Source organism: Pongo pygmaeus, chromosome 10 (genome assembly GCF_028885625.2).
Source record: "Pongo pygmaeus isolate AG05252 chromosome 10, NHGRI_mPonPyg2-v2.0_pri, whole genome shotgun sequence".
Lineage (NCBI taxonomy): Eukaryota > Metazoa > Chordata > Mammalia > Primates > Hominidae > Pongo > Pongo pygmaeus.
This window is the reverse complement of record NC_072383.2, coordinates 122,287,430-122,302,960: the sequence shown is the minus strand read 5'-3', so window position 1 is coordinate 122,302,960 and position 15,531 is coordinate 122,287,430.

Sequence of the window (15,531 nt, the reverse complement as noted above, 5' to 3'; positions counted from 1 at the left end):
CGTTCCTCACTGAGGGCCCTGGTGCCTTTGCATAATTTTAGCCCTAAGCATTTAACCTGCTGTGAGCAGAGCTGAGCCTTTGGTTTGGAAACCTAGTAGCCACAGGTGGCGAGGAAGTTTAGGAGAGCTTGGGTGGCTTGATGGCACAAGGTTTCTGAATGGGCAGCTAAAAGTAAATCATCCACATACCAAAGGACAAGAGTGTCCAAGTATGAGAACTGGCTCAAGTCTTGGGCTAATGCCTGGCCAAATAGATGGGGGCTATCCCTGACCCCTTGGGGTAAAACAGTCCAGGTGAGTTGAGATGTTGGGTTCGAAGGATCTTCAAAGGCAAACAAGAATTGAGAGTCAGGATGTATAGGGATGCAGAAAAAGGCATCTTTAAGGTCCAGGACTGTAAGCCACTCTGCTTCCTCTGGTATTTGGGAAAGCAGAATATAAGGGTTAGGTACAGCTGGGTATAGAGGGACAATGGCCTCATTGATAATCCTGAGATCTTGCACTAACCTCCACTGTCCGTTGGATTTCTGTACTCCTAAAATTGGAGTATTGCAGGGGCTATTGCGTGCTTTTACTAGGCCTTGGGCTTTTGGGTCCTTAACAACCTTTTGGAGTCGTTGTTGGGCCTCGGGTCTAAGGGGGTACTGCCTTTGGTAGGGAAAGGGGGCGGAATCCTTTAGTTTAACTCGAATGGGACAGGCATTCTTCCCTCGTCCAATTGTCCTTCTGTTGCCCAGGCTTCAGGATTAATTCCTTCCTCAACTAGGGGACAAAAAATGGGTGTTCCTTCTCCTATGTTCAGGTGTATAATGGCCCCTGCTTTTGCTAGAATGTCTCTCCCTAACAAAGGAGTGGGGCTTTCAGGCATAATTAGAAAGGCATGTGAAAAAAGTTCCCCAGTCACAGCTTAGTGACTGGGAAAAGTATCTAGTGACTGTCTGTCCTAGGACCCCTCGGATAGTGACAGATCTGGAGGACAGTTGTCTGGGACAGGAGAGTAAGACTGAGAAGCCCGCACTGTCCAGGAGACAGTTAACCTCGTGGCCCTCAATGGTCAAGCATACCCGGGGCTCTGTGAGGGTGATGGCATGGGCTGGCGCTTGCCCTGGGCACCCTCAGTCCTGCTGCTGGATCATCTGGTTAGTGGCTTCTGACTCACAGGACCTTCGTCCCCTGGGGCAGTGGGCCTTCCAGTGATTCCCTTGACATAAGGGGCATGTACGAGGGGGTGGCTTATTTCTATTTGGACGATCTTTTTTTTTTTTTTTTTTTTTAGAGGAAGTCTTGCTCTGTCACCCAGGCTGGAGTGCAGTGGCCCGATCTCGGCTCACTGCAACCTCTGCCTCCTGGGTTCACGCCATTCTCCTGCCTCAGCCTCCCGAGGAGCTGGGACTACACGTGCCCGCCACCACGCCTGGCCAATTTTTTGTATTTTTAGTAGAGACGGAGTTTCACCGTGTTAGCCAGGATGGTCTTGATCGCCTGACCTCGTGATCCACCCGCCTTGGCCTCCCAAAGTGCTGGGATTACAGGCGTGAGCCACTGGGCCCGGCCAGACAATCTTTTTTAAAGCATCCTTTTAGACTGCACTGGAAACAAACCCTATTAGGCATTCGATTTGCGGAGCCTTTCCTTTCTCTAGAGCCTCCAAAGTCCACTTGCCTTAGGGCCATGACTAAAGCGGTGGCTTTTTTTTTTTTTAACCCGTTTGTCCCGTTCAGCCTGCTCCTCCTGGTCTCTATTATTAAAAACCGAGGTTGCCAAGTTCAACAGGGTTTCTAAGTTTTGTTCCAAGCCTAAGGAGGACTTTTGAAGTTTCTTTCTAATGTCTGCAGCTGACTGAGTGATAAACTTACCCTTTAAGATTAGTTGGCCTTCAATAGAGTCAGGTGACAGAGAGGTGTGCTTCCTCAATGCCTCCCTTAGTCTCTCCAGGAAGGCAATAGGATTTTCTTCCTTTCCCTGTGTTATAGTGGACATCACTGAATAATTCATAGGCTTCTTCCTAGTTTTCCTTAGTCCTTCTAGCACGCAAGTTGGCAAATGTCTGCGGCACCCATCTCCATGTTCTGATTCTGTGTCCCAGTGAGGGTCTACACTGGGAACTGCCTGCCGGTCTGTGGGGAATCATTCTGTTTCCTCTGTTGTCATCCTATCGTTGAACTGACTGAGATACCAGAGATTGCCAAACTCTCGGGCTGCAGTTATGGTGGCACTTTTCTCATTTGGGGTTACTGTTTGATCTAGCAGTAACATTATATCTCTCCATGTCAGATCAAAGGATTGTCCTAACCCTTGTAAAACATCAATATAGCCATCAGGGTTATCTGAGAATTTATCTAGGTCTATTTTAGTTTGTTTCAAGTCTGAGAGGGAAAAAGGTACACGCACTCTGACTGGGCCGAATTCTCCTCCTCCCGCCGCTTGGAGGCGGCATAATCGGGGAATATTGGCACTCTGGGTCATTGTTTACCCCTTTGTCTATCTCCTTTTGGACCGTTTGGGTTGAAGGGGGATCCTTATTAGTTGGGGAAGGAGCCAGGGGAATGTTTCCCATCTGAAAAAAGAACATAGGGATGCATGCCAGCACCCCTAGTCATTTTCTGATGAGCATTAGTCCTAGAGCGTCCTCTGTGGTCCTAACACTTATTCCTTTCCAGGGTGCATAACAACCCATAGACCTCTGCTTATCGGATTAGTTACGCTCACTGATGTAGCAGTCCTGCACCTGTTTCCCTGCCTTTCTTGACCACAAAGAAAGGGGTCCAGGCTGCTGGATTCTAGTGGTCCTTTACCAGTGTGCCCAACATTGCCTTTGCCCTCAAGGGTGAGTTCTAGAGCTGGGCTGGGTTCCTGAATATTTCATAACAACCCAGTTGCCCCATCAAGGTGCATTCCCATAAGCAACAGTTCCTATGCAAATTCGTTTCAGAGAGGGTGTAAGTAACCTTTTGAGTCATAATTGAGATAGAATTTTTCCCCACTAGGGCCTTTGTCCTTCTTTTCCTTTGTAGGAATATGCCCTAATTATCTATCTTAAACCTCTTGTTGCCCCAGATTAAGTCCTTTTGGGCATGAAATATGAGAGATGGATCCTGTTTATCCTGTGTGCCTTTTTCCTACGAGAAGGAGAGCAAGGAGAAAAGGGTGGGCTTGCTGGTTTTTATGTGCTAAAGTCCAGTTAATAAACTTCTGGGCACTATGTTGTCCTTCCAGTAGTATTGACTTACACAGGATCACTAGGCAAAACTGTGAGAGAGATCACTCCTCTCTTGGTAGATGGATTTTGGGAACACAGCAGAAGGACGTTTGCTGTTGCCCCCGTTTGCCACTATAGGAATATGCGCCTCCCTTTAATTTACTCAATTCATTTTCATCCTGATCTATTTCGTTGTCATAGACCTAGTTCCAGTTATTAAAGTACTGGGTCATCAGTTCTAAGGCCCTGGCCAAGGAGCCAAAGCTTGGAGATTGTATTGCAGGGAGGGGGTGGGGGGTAAGCTGGGTAGAAATTGGGGGAGAAGAACATCTTACACAACAGAAGATCAATCCTCCTAGCCATTTACAAACTTGGGCTACGGCTCATAATAGAACTTGGAGCCCTGGCTAGTGTGGTGGGGAATGGATCCCACATAACTGCCCATGTAGAGAGCTGTATACCTAAATTGGGAGAGAAACCAGGGGCAAGATTGCCTGCATTCATAGCTAGGTGCCTAAGGACGCAGTGTAGAGCTTCCTTAGATCCCTTTGGAGATACAACTTGTTCTAATACTTGGGAGAGGAAGTGAAAGTCTGAAGCATTAGTACCTAGGAGACAGGGATAGGAGGAAGTAGATTCAGAGGTAAGGAGAATTTTGGGGCTACACTTTCAAGAAAGTCGTGGTTGGGACCTAAGAGGTATGGGTCAGAAGGAGAGGTAGGGGCACACACATGGGCGACTGTTGAGTAGAGACTTCCGGCTGCACCATGATCTCAACTGGCCAATGCCAGGAGTTCAGGACGACAGCTTTCTGCCTCTAGTCGGCCCTTGGCTTCCCCCAGGAATATGGTGAAAACAGAAGCTGGTTCCAGGCAGATGAATGCTCCCAACACAGAACGGTTGGGGGTTGTTAGAAAGCCTTTTCCCAGAAAGCCTCACTCCTGAGTCTTAAGTCCGGTGGCCATGCTAATCGTTTTTAACCGGTCGACAGGTGCCCTGTATTTTCCTCTGATTCTAAGGAAGGATAGGACAGAATAGCAAGCGAAAATGGTCCAGTATTACTCACCACTTTGGAGAATCCCCGTACAGGCCACCAAATGTTACCAGCGGGTCTTTGTTTTTGGAGCTCCCAAGATGGTGGCAGGCCACTCCCAAGATGGCGGCAAGCCTTCTGTTCTCTGACCTGGGGTTCTTGGCCTCATGGATTCCAAGGAATGCAACTTGGGCCATGCAGTTAGTGTTATAGCTCTGTTAGAAGCCGTGGGTTATGGAAGAGAACCATGGAACCCAGCAACTAGTGTTCAGCTCGATTAGGGCAAACCCAGGCACTTAGCCACGCAGGAACAATGACAAGCCTCTAGCCCAGTCAGGAGCAGCAATGGGAGCCTCACTGGATCAGAAGAGCAGCCGACACCCTGCTGGATCCGGAGGGGTGGAAGTCAGTGGCAGGTCTGCGACGGTGGTGATTAGCAGTGGTGGACGGTGAGTGAAAGCTCAGCTTGAGCCGGAACAAACACGGACCAGAAGGACGTGCAGTTGCGAGATTTAATAGGGTGAAAACAGAGCTCTCATACAATGGGAGGGGACCCGAAGGGGGTTGCCACTGCTGGCTCGAATGCCTGGGTTTATATCCTGATCATTGTCCCTCCGGCTGTGCTCTCAGGCGTAGATGATTGACTATTTCTTTACCTCCTGCTTTTAGCCTAATTGGTATTTTAGTGAGCTCTCTTTACTACCTGATTGGTCAGGTGTGAGCTGAGTTACAAGCTCCATGTTTAAAGGTGGGTGCGATCACCTTCCCCAGCTAGGCTTAGGTATTCTTAGTTGGCCTAGGAAATTCAGCTAGTCCTGTCTCTCACTAGTACTCTGTGTGGAATGAATGGAGAAAGTTGTTCTCCTATGGAGCAACCTTGAATTTCCTTTCTATTGTCCCCAGCAATTCTGCTCTGGCCTGAACTTGCATGCTGTCCTCAACAAGTCACATGTTGTTTCCTGCTCAGCACCTGAATGTCCTTCCTAATTGTGAGCAGTGTGTGTCCTGGTGAAAACAGGGTTCTGTTCCTTCTACAGAGGATGAGAAGGTTAAATCCTTGCTTTCCCTTATCCTCATGCCCAGGGCACAGCTTATGACCCAAGCTCAGCCATTTGGATGCTTTCACCAAAATTTTGATTTAGGAACAGACAAATCATGGTTCAGCTGGGCATGGTGATACATGCCTGTAGTTCCAGCTATTCAGGAGGCTGAGGCAGGAGGATCATTTGAGCCCAGGTTGAGGCTGCAGAGAGCTATGATCACACCAGTGCACTCCAGCCTAGGTAACAGAGCAAGACTCTGTTTTAAAAAAGAAAAAATTCTGGGCATGATGGCTCATACCTGTAATCACAGCACTTTGGGAGGCTGAGGCAGGTGGATTGTTTGAACTCTGGAGCTTGAGACCAGCCTGGGTAACATGGCAAACCCCATTTCTACCAAAAATACAAAAAAAAAAAGTAGCTAGGTAAGGTGGTGCTTGTCTGTGGTCTCAGCTACTCAGGAGGCTGAGGTTGGAGGATCACTTGAGCTGGGGAGGCAGAGGTTGCAGTGAGCTGAGATTGTGCCACTGCACTCCAGCCTGGGCAACAGAGTGAGACCCTGTCTCGAAAAAAAAAAAAAAAAGACAAAGAGAAAAGATAAATCATGAATGACAGATGACAGCTGGTGCTTAGAGAGTGAGGAGATAGGTGTGATATGAAGATGGTGAAGTAGACACAGAAAGTCCAGGTTGGCCATGGTAAGGACCTGGGGTTTCACTGTAAATTGGCATGGACACCTGGTGTGATGAAATTTATGTTTTTTAAAATCAAGATTACTAGTTCTGTGTAGAAAACAGATGATGAGGGGCCAGGCGTGGTGGCTCACGCCTGTAATCCCAGCACTTTGGGAGGCTGAGGCTGGCGGATCGTTTTAGCTCAGGAGTTTAAGGCCAGCCTGAGCAACATAATGAGACCACGTCTCTACAAAAAATACAAAAATTAGCTGGATGTGGTGACATACACCTGTAATTCCAACTACTTGGGAGGCTGAGGCAGGAGAATCACTTGAATCTGGGAGGCGGAGTTTATAGTCAGACGAGATCACGCCACTGCACTCCAGCCTGGGTGACAGTGTGAGATCCTGTCTCAGAAAGAAAAAGAAAACAGATGATGAAGACAAAAAGATGAAGCAGATAATCAGTCAGAAGCCTACTGTAGCCTTTCAGTAGGTGAAATAATAGTAAACTAGGCCAGCGTAGTAGCAAAGAGGTGGAGAAAAGTGGATGGATTTGAGAGATATTTTGGAGGTAAACTTGATAAGACTTGGTTTCCCTAACGTTCTAATTTCTCTAGCAGTCCCTCATACCACAATCGGACATCCGTGTTGGTTCCACGATGTTGTTCTGAATGAAATGCTTCAGTGGTAGCAATAACAGCAAATGTAATAGTAATGACAACATTGATCATCATGGCAATCACTAACATTAACATAGCTCTTACTGTGTGCTAGCCTGTGTTCTAAGGACTTTACACATCTTAATTCATTTAATTTTCACAAAAATCCTGGAGGGAGGTACCATTGAGATTACTCCCATTTTACAAATGGAAAAACAGAAACAAAGAAAAATTCAGTGACTTGCCTGAAGTCACACAATATTCCTACTATAGCAAATATGAACTTATCCCCACAATTTCTGATTCTGTCTTCAAATTCCTTTCCCTTGGTTCCCCAGCCTGCCCCATCCAATCCAGCCCCAGCCTGCTGACTCACACACACACAGAGCCTATTCTGCCTCTGGGCCTCACCCACAGAGTTAGCAGCCTCTTTTCTCCCCTCTGCACCTCCAATCCCTCTCCTCCAGGAAGCCATTCCTGATTATGCCACATAGTTTGGTTTAAAGTTGGATACAAATAAAATAAAAATAAAAAACCAATAAAGTTGGATACAGTATTCACATGTATGACTATTGTTTATGTGTCATCTTTGGGGAGAATAAAAAGATGGGTTTTGCCTGGCAACAACTTATGTTCACTGTATATCATTGTATATCCTTCTATGATATTTGCTTTTTTAAGCAGGGACAGTAAGTCATTAACATCATCGATTGGTTTTTGGAAACTGCAATTTTAAGTAAAATGATGTGTAACAAAACAAATTTTACCATAGGCTAATTGATATAAACAAGGGTTGAGTTCCTAGGCATATTTCTGGTCACAAAATCATCACTTAACTTCTAAATCAAGAAACAAAACACTTACAATATTAAACATTGAAATAGATTAGGTGTGGTGGCTGACGCCTGAAATCCCAACACTTTGGGAGGCCAAGGCAGGAGGATCACTTGAGGCCAGGAGTTTAAGACCAGCCTGGGCAACATAGGAAGATCCTGCCTCTACAGAAAATAAAAAAATTAGCCAAGTATGGTGGCACGTGCCTGTGGTCCCAGCTACTTGGGAGGCTGAAATGGGAGGACTGCTTGAGCCCAGGAGTTGGAGGCTGCTGTGAGCTATAGTCATAGCACTGCACTGCAGCCTGGGTGACGGAGCAAGACCCTGTCTCAAAAACAAATAAACAAAACAAACAAACAAAAAAACAAACAAAAAAACAGAGTACCCAGAGAAAACTCACAGAGACATTGGGAGAACGTGCAAACCCCAGACCGACAATGGCCCCAGCTGGGGATCGATTTTTTTTCTTACCAATGTTATAAGAAAACAATGTTGAATGAAACAACGCTATTTGAGGACTTAGTGTATATGTTTTACCTTAAAACTTTTTTTTTTTTTTTCTCCGAGACAGAATTTCTCTCTGTTGCCCAGGCTGGAGTGCAGTGGCGCCGTCTCGGCTTACTGCAACCTCCACCTTCCCGGTTCAAGAGATTCTCCTGCCTCAGCCTCCCAAGTAGCTGGGATTACAGGCACCCACCATCACACCTGGCTAATTTTTGTAGTTTTTAGTAGAGGCGGGGTTTCACCTCGTTGGCCAGGCTGGTCTCCAACTCCTGACCTCAGGTGATCTGCCCACCTCGGCCTCCTAAAGTGCTGGGATTACAGGCGTGAGCCACTGCGCCCGGCCAAAACATTTTTTTAAGATAATTTTGAAGTCAGAGAGTCTTCCAGGATTTTATGAAGATTAAATAAATTTAAATGGACAAATGCTTAGAATGGAGCCTGGTACATATAAGAGCTATCTAAGCAGGGATTTGGAAATTAGCCAGGTGAGATGGCTCACGCCTATAAACCCAGCACTTTGGGAGGCCAAGGTAAGAGGATCCCTTGAGCCTAGGAGTTCGAGATGAGCCTTGACAAGATAGCAAGACCCCCATCTCTACAAAAATATTTAAAAATAAATAAATAAAAAGGAAACCAGACTGTGCTAATGTGGTAGCTAAAAGATGTTCATCGACTTGGGCAAGTTACTTAACTTCTCCGGCCCTCTGCAGTTTCCTTTTCTGTAAGTGGGATAATAAAACCTAAAGCATCAGATTTATTTATAAAGTACCTAGGACAGTCCTTGAAATAAACCTGAAATAAACATTCAATTAATAGTTACAATTATTATCCCTATACTATAAACTCTTCAAAAAGAATTCTGGGGTTGGGCGCGGTGGCTCACATCTGTAATCTCAGCACTTTAGGAGGCCGAGGCAGGCAGATCAATTGAGGTCAAAAGTTTGAGACCAGCCAGGCCAACATGTCTCCACTAAAAATACAAAAACTAGTTGGGTGTGGTGGCATGAGCCTGTAGTCCCAGCTACTTGGGAGGCTGAGACAGGAGAATTGCTGGAACCCGGGACGCAGAGGTTGCAGTGAGCCGAGATCACGCCACTACACTCCAGCCTGGGCGACCCAGCAAGACTCCCTTTCCAAAAAAAAGAAAAATGAATTGTAGGCCAGGCACAGTGCTTCATGCCTATAATCCCAGCACTTTGGGAGGCCAAAGTGGAAGGATCACTTGAGGCCAGCAGTTCAAGACCACCCTGGGGAACACAGGGAGATGCCATCTCTACAAAAAGAATTTTTAATTAAACAAAAAAATTAGCCTAATGTAGTGGCATACACTAGTAGTCCTAGCTACTCCTGAGGCTGAGGCAGGAGGATCACTTCAGCCCAGGAGTTCGAGGCTGCAGTTAGCCATGATCATACCACTGCACTCCCCACCAAAAATGGAATTGTGTTCTTGCATTAGTCAGTGTCCAGGCAGGAATAAGAAAGCATATTCAAAATGAGATTATTTGCAAAGAATTTAATAAGGAGACTGTTTTAGTAGTGTGCTGGTAAACTAGTAAAGTGGAGGGGGGGGTGCTGTAGCACTTGCCAGTTGCCATGGTTTACCAACCTCCAGCACTTTCCAACTCTTTCAATGCAGAGTTGGGTAGGGTTGCAAACAAGAGGCTCTCACAACTTGGTACAAGCCAGCTCCGACACACCACTGGGACTCTGTACAGAGGTGTGAGAGAGTGTAGGGGAGTCAAAAGGGGTGGTGCAATACCTTGGAGGTAGCAACAGCTGGGAGCTGTTACTTGGTGGCTCAGGCCTGTAATCCCAGCACCTGGGACTGAAGAGACAGAGCCTGAGACAGAGAGAAGAGTGGAGATCCTCACTGGATTGGAGGATGAAGGCAGCCAGCCTGCAGTGACCCTGCAGCAGCAGTCTGGAGAATTAAGACTCCCATCGCACTCTCCTCCCACTCCCCAGTCTCCTAATGAGACTCTCCACTGGACAATGCCGGCCAGGAAAGGAGGCTGCTGACCTGAGCACAAAAGTCAGCTTCCTGGGGCATAGAGCAGGGGGTGGAGGAGGGAAAGCGGAGGGGCAAACGGAAGATGTCCAGCATTGTTTTATAGTGCTTTGGCCTACACATATAAAAATATTGTATTTATTGGCCGGGCGCGGTGGCTCACACCTGTAATCCCAGCACTTTGAGAGGCCAAGATGGGCGGATCACGAGATCAGGAGATCGAGACCATCCTGACTAACATGGTGAAACTCCATCTCTACTAAATATCCAAAAAAAAATTAGCCGGGCATGGTGGCAGGTGCCTGTAGTCCCAGCTACTCGGGAGGCTGAGGCAGGAGAATGGCGTGAACCCGGGAGGCAGAGCTTGCAGTGAGCCGAGCTCACACCACTGCACTCCAGCCTGGGTGACAGAGCAAGACTCCGTCTCAAAAAAAAAAAAAAAATTGTATTTGTCAGCCAGGTTTGGTGGCTCGTGCTTGTACTTTAGGAGGCCAAGGCGGGAGGATTGCTTGAGGCCAGGATTTCTAGATTTGCCTGGGCAACATAGTGAGACCCCATCTCTACAAAAAAGAAAAATTAGCCAGGCAAGGTGGCTCACACCTGTAATCCGAGCACTTTGGGAGGCTGGGGGTGGGTTGGGCGGTGCATCACTTGACGTCAGGAGTTCGAGACCAGCTTGGCCAATATGGTGGAACCCCGTCTCTACTAAAAATATAAAAATTAGCCAGGTGTGGTGGCACTTGCCTGTGGTCCCAGCTACTTGGGAGGCTGAGGCAGGAGAATCATTTGAACCCTGGAAGAGGAGGTTACAGTGAGCCGAGATCATGCCATTGTACTCCAGCCTGGGTGTCGCAGCAAGACTCTGTCTCGAAAAAAAACCTAAAAAACAAATAAAATATCCATAGTTGAAAAGATACTGGGTCTGGTACTATTGCAGCTGAAGAATGCTGGCTGGTACCCCTGGTTTTTGTGATATGCTCATTTCTTTTTTGTTGTTGTTGTTTTTTTTTTTGTTTGTTTGAGATGGAGTTTCACTCCTGTTGCCCAGGCTGGAGTGCAATGGCGCGATCTCAGCTCGCTGCCACCTCCTCCTCCCAGGTTCAAGCGATTCTCCTGCCTTAGCCTCCCAAGTAGCTGAGATTACAGGTGTGTGCCACCACACCCGGCTTATTTTGTACTTTTAGTAGAGACGGGGTTTCTCCATGTTGATCAGGCTGGTCTTGAACTCCCGAACTGAGGTGATCCGCCCACCTCGGCCTCCCGAAGTGCTGGGATTACAGGCGTGAGCCACTGCGCCCGAGCTGATATGCTCATTTCTTAATTTTCCTCCCCTTTCTTAACCCACTCTTGCTCTGTCAGAAATTAGGTTTTATTTGTTGTTGTTGTTGTACCTGTTCACTGTCTATTTCCCAGGAAAGCAGTAATCCTATCTCTCTGGCTTATTGCCAGATTCCACAGATGTAGCATACTACCTGGCCCATATTTTTTTGTTTCTGTTTTTTTGAAACGGGGTCCACAGACGTAGCATACTACCTGGCCCGTATTTTTTTGTTTCTGTTTTTTTGAAACGGGGTCCACAGACGTAGCATACTACCTGGCCCGTATTTTTTTGTTTCTGTTTTTTTGAAACGGGGTCCACAGACGTAGCATACTACCTGGCCCGTATTTTTTTGTTTCTGTTTTTTTGAAACGGGGTCCACAGACGTAGCATACTACCTGGCCCGTATTTTTTTGTTTCTGTTTTTTTGAAACGGGGTCCACAGACGTAGCATACTACCTGGCCTGTATTTTTTTGTTTCTGTTTTTTTGAAACTGGGTCTCACTCTGTTGTCCAGGCTGGAGTGCAATGACTCGATCATCGTTCACTGCAGCCTCAACCTCCCAGGCTTGAGGAATTCTCCCACCTCAGCCTCCCGAGTAGCTGGGACTACAGGCACGTGCCACCATGCCCAGCTAATTTTTTTTTTTTTTAGTAGAGACAAGGTCTTACTGTGTTCCTGAGGCTGGTCTTGAATTCCTCAAGTGATCCTCCCACCTCTACCTCCCAAAGTGCTGAGATTAAAGGAGTGAGCCATCGAGCCCAGCCCTACCTGGCATGTATTAAGAGCTAAATATTGGCCTGGCTTGGTGGCTCATGCCTGTAATTTCAGCATTTTGGGAGGCAGAGTCAGGTGGATCACTTGACCCAGAAGTTCAAGACCAATCTGGCCAACATAGTGAAACCCCATCTCTACTAAAAATACAAAAAAATTAGCCAGGTGTGGTGGTGCGTGCCTGTGGTCCCAGCAACTTCAGAGGCTGAGATGGGAGGATCGCCTGAGCATGGTAGGTGGAGGTTGCAGTGAGCCGAGATGACGCTACTGCACTCCAGCCTGGGTGACAGAGTGAGACCCTGTTTAAGAAAAAAAAAAGAGCTAAATATTTACCCTATGAATGAAGTCAATGTAGGTCGAATCACAGCTTCTTTAGTTCTGAACTCAATTTCCACATTTCCAGCTGTCAGCTGGACATTTATATCTACATCCAGGACAGATACATCCTCTAGGTTTTGGCAGCAATAATAGACCCTGTGAGTGGCTCACGTCTGTAATCCCCACACTTCAGGAGGCCAAGGTGGGAAAATGGCTTGAGCTCAGAAGTTTGAGACCAAACTGAGCAACATAGTGAGACCCCATCTCTGTGAAAAGAAAATTAGCTAGGCGTGATGGTGCATGCCTGTAGTCCCACCTGCTGGAGAGGCTGAAGTAGAGCCCAGGAGGTCGAGGCTGCAGTGAGCTATGATTGCTCCACTGCACTCCAGCCTGGAAGATAGAGCGGGACACTGTCTCTAAAAAAGAAAATAAGGCCGGGCACAGTGGCTTGCGCCTGTAATTCCAGAACTTTGGGAGGCCAAGGTGGGTGGATCATCTGAGATCAGGAGTTCGAGAGCAGCCTGGCCAACATGGTGAAACCCTGTCTCTACTAAAAAAAGAAAAAAAAAATAGCCAGGTGTGGTGGCACGCACCTGTAGTCCCAGCTACTTGGGAGGCTGAGGCAGGAGAATTGCTTGAACCTGGGAAGCAAAGGTTGCGGTGAGCCAAGATCGTGCCACTGCACTCCAGCCTGGGCAACAGAGTGAGACTCTGTCTCAAAAACAAAAAAGAAAGAAAAGAAAAAAGAAAAGAAAAGAAAACAGAAGGGTGGCTCTGAAAGCTTACCCACTAGGCTCAACTACCCTCCCACCCTATTTTGTCACCATTCTCCTAAGGACTCAGATGGACTCCTGCCTCCCCTTTCCCTCCTTAAAGTAATTTCCATCTCTCATACCCTCCCATCCCTTTCCCACCCGTTCCTAAGGCACAGGCTGCAGGGTGCCACTGGCGCTCCTTAATCTTTATTCCTCCTTCTAGCAGACTCTCAATACATCTCTGTTGCCTTCAGGGCAAAGTTGCCCAATCTGGATATTTACTATTTATTCTTTCATTCACCACAGGCACACACTGGGTTCAACTCCCTGCTTTATCCCTTCCAGCTGTGGGACAAGTTACTAATCCTTCTGTAGTGGATTGAACGGTGAACCCCTACCCCAGCCAAAAACACAAATACATCCTTGTCATAATTCCTAGGCCCTGTGACTGTGACCTCGTTTGAAAAATGGGTCTTTAGGCCGGGCGCGGTGGCTCACGCCTGTAATCCCAGCACTTTGGGAAGGCTGAGGCAGGCAGATCACAAGGTCAGGAGATCGAGACCCTTCTGGACAACATGGTGAAACCCCATCTCTACTAAAAATACAAAAATTAGCTGGGCGTGGTGGCACGTGCCTGTAATCCCAGCTACTCGGGAGGCTGAGGCAGGAGAGTCACTTGAACCAGAGAGTCAGAGATTGCAGTGAGCCGAGATCGTGCCACTGCACTCCAGTCTGGTGACAAAGCGAGACTCCGTCTCAAAAAAAAAAAAAAAAAAAGCAAGACTTCATTTGAAAAAAAAAAAAGTGTCTTTGTAGATGTGATTAAATTAAGGATCTCCAGATTAGGGGATCATCTTGAATTATCTGTGTAGGCCCTAAATCCAATGACACGTGTCCTTATATGAGACACAGAGAAGACACACAGAGCAAAGAAATGTGAAAACAGGCAGGAGAAGTCTGGGTAACACAGCAAGAACCCATCTCTACAAAAATACAAAAATTAGCTGGGTGTGGTGGCATGTGCATGTAGTCCCAGTTACTTGGGAGGTTGAGGCAAGAGGGTCGCTTGAACCTAGGAGTTCGAGGCTGCAATGAGCTGAGACGGCACCACTGCACTCTAGCCTGGGTGACAGAGGGAGACCCTGTCTCAAAAACAAAAAGAAAGAAAACAGGCAGAGAATTGAGTGATGCGGCCACAAGCCAGGAAACACCTAGAGCCACGAGAAGCTGGAAGAGGCAAGGAAAGGTCCTCCCCTGGAGCCTTCAGAGGGAACGTGGTAGTTCTAATGCTTTGATTTCGGACTTCTGGACTCCAGAACTGTGAGAGAATACATTTCTGGGTTTTTGTTTTTTGTTTTGGGTTTTTGTTGTTGTTGTTGTTTGGTACAGCATCTCACTCTGTTGCCCAGGCTGCAGGGCAGTGGTGCGATCATGGCTCACTGCAGCCTCGACCTCCCAGGCTCAAGCAGTCCTCCCACCTCAGCCTCCCAAGTAGCTAGGACTACAGGTGAACACCAGCACACCTGGCTAATTTAAAACAATGGTTTTTTTTTTTTTTTTTGAGACAGGGTCTCACTTTGTCCCCCAGGCTTGAGTGCAGTGGCAGGATCATGGCTCACTGCAGCTTTGACCTCCCAGGTTCAAGCGATCCTCCTGTCTCAGCCCCCTAAGTAACTGGGGCTACAGGCACATGCCACCATGCCCAGCTAATTTTTTTGTATTTTTTGTAGAGATGGGGTTTCTCCATGTTGCCCAGGCTGGTGTCCAACTCCTGAGCTCAAGCGATCCACCTGCCTCGGCCTCCCAAAGTGCTGAGATTATAGGACTGAGCCACCACACCTGACCTAAAAACTTTTTTTAAAGAGATGGAGTCTCACTACGCTGCCCAGGCTGGTTTCCAACTCCTGGGCTCAAGTGATCCTCCCTCTTCAACCTCCCAAAGTGTTGGGATTACAGGCGTGAGCCACTACGCCCAGCTAGTTTTGTTTTAAGTCACCAAGTTTGTGGCAATTCGTTATAGTAGCTATAGGAAATCAGCACACCTTTCTCTGCCTCCCTGTCCTTAACTTAGAAAGGGGACAGCAAGGCCAGGCGTGGCTCATACCTGTAATCCCAGCACTTTGGGAGGCCGAGGGGGGCAGAACACGAGGTCAAGAGATCCAGACCATCCTGGCCAACATGATGAAACCCCATCTCTACTAAAAATACAAAAATTAGCCAGGTGTAGTGGCACGTGCCTGTAGTCCCAGCTACTTGGGAGGCTGAGGCAGGAGAATCGCTTGAACCCGGGAGGCAGAGGTTGCAGTGAGCTGAGATCACGCCACTGCACTCCAGCCTGACAACAGAGCTAGACTCCGTCTCAAAAAAAAAAAAAAAAAAAGAAGAAGAAGAAAAAGGGGACAGCACTGGCCA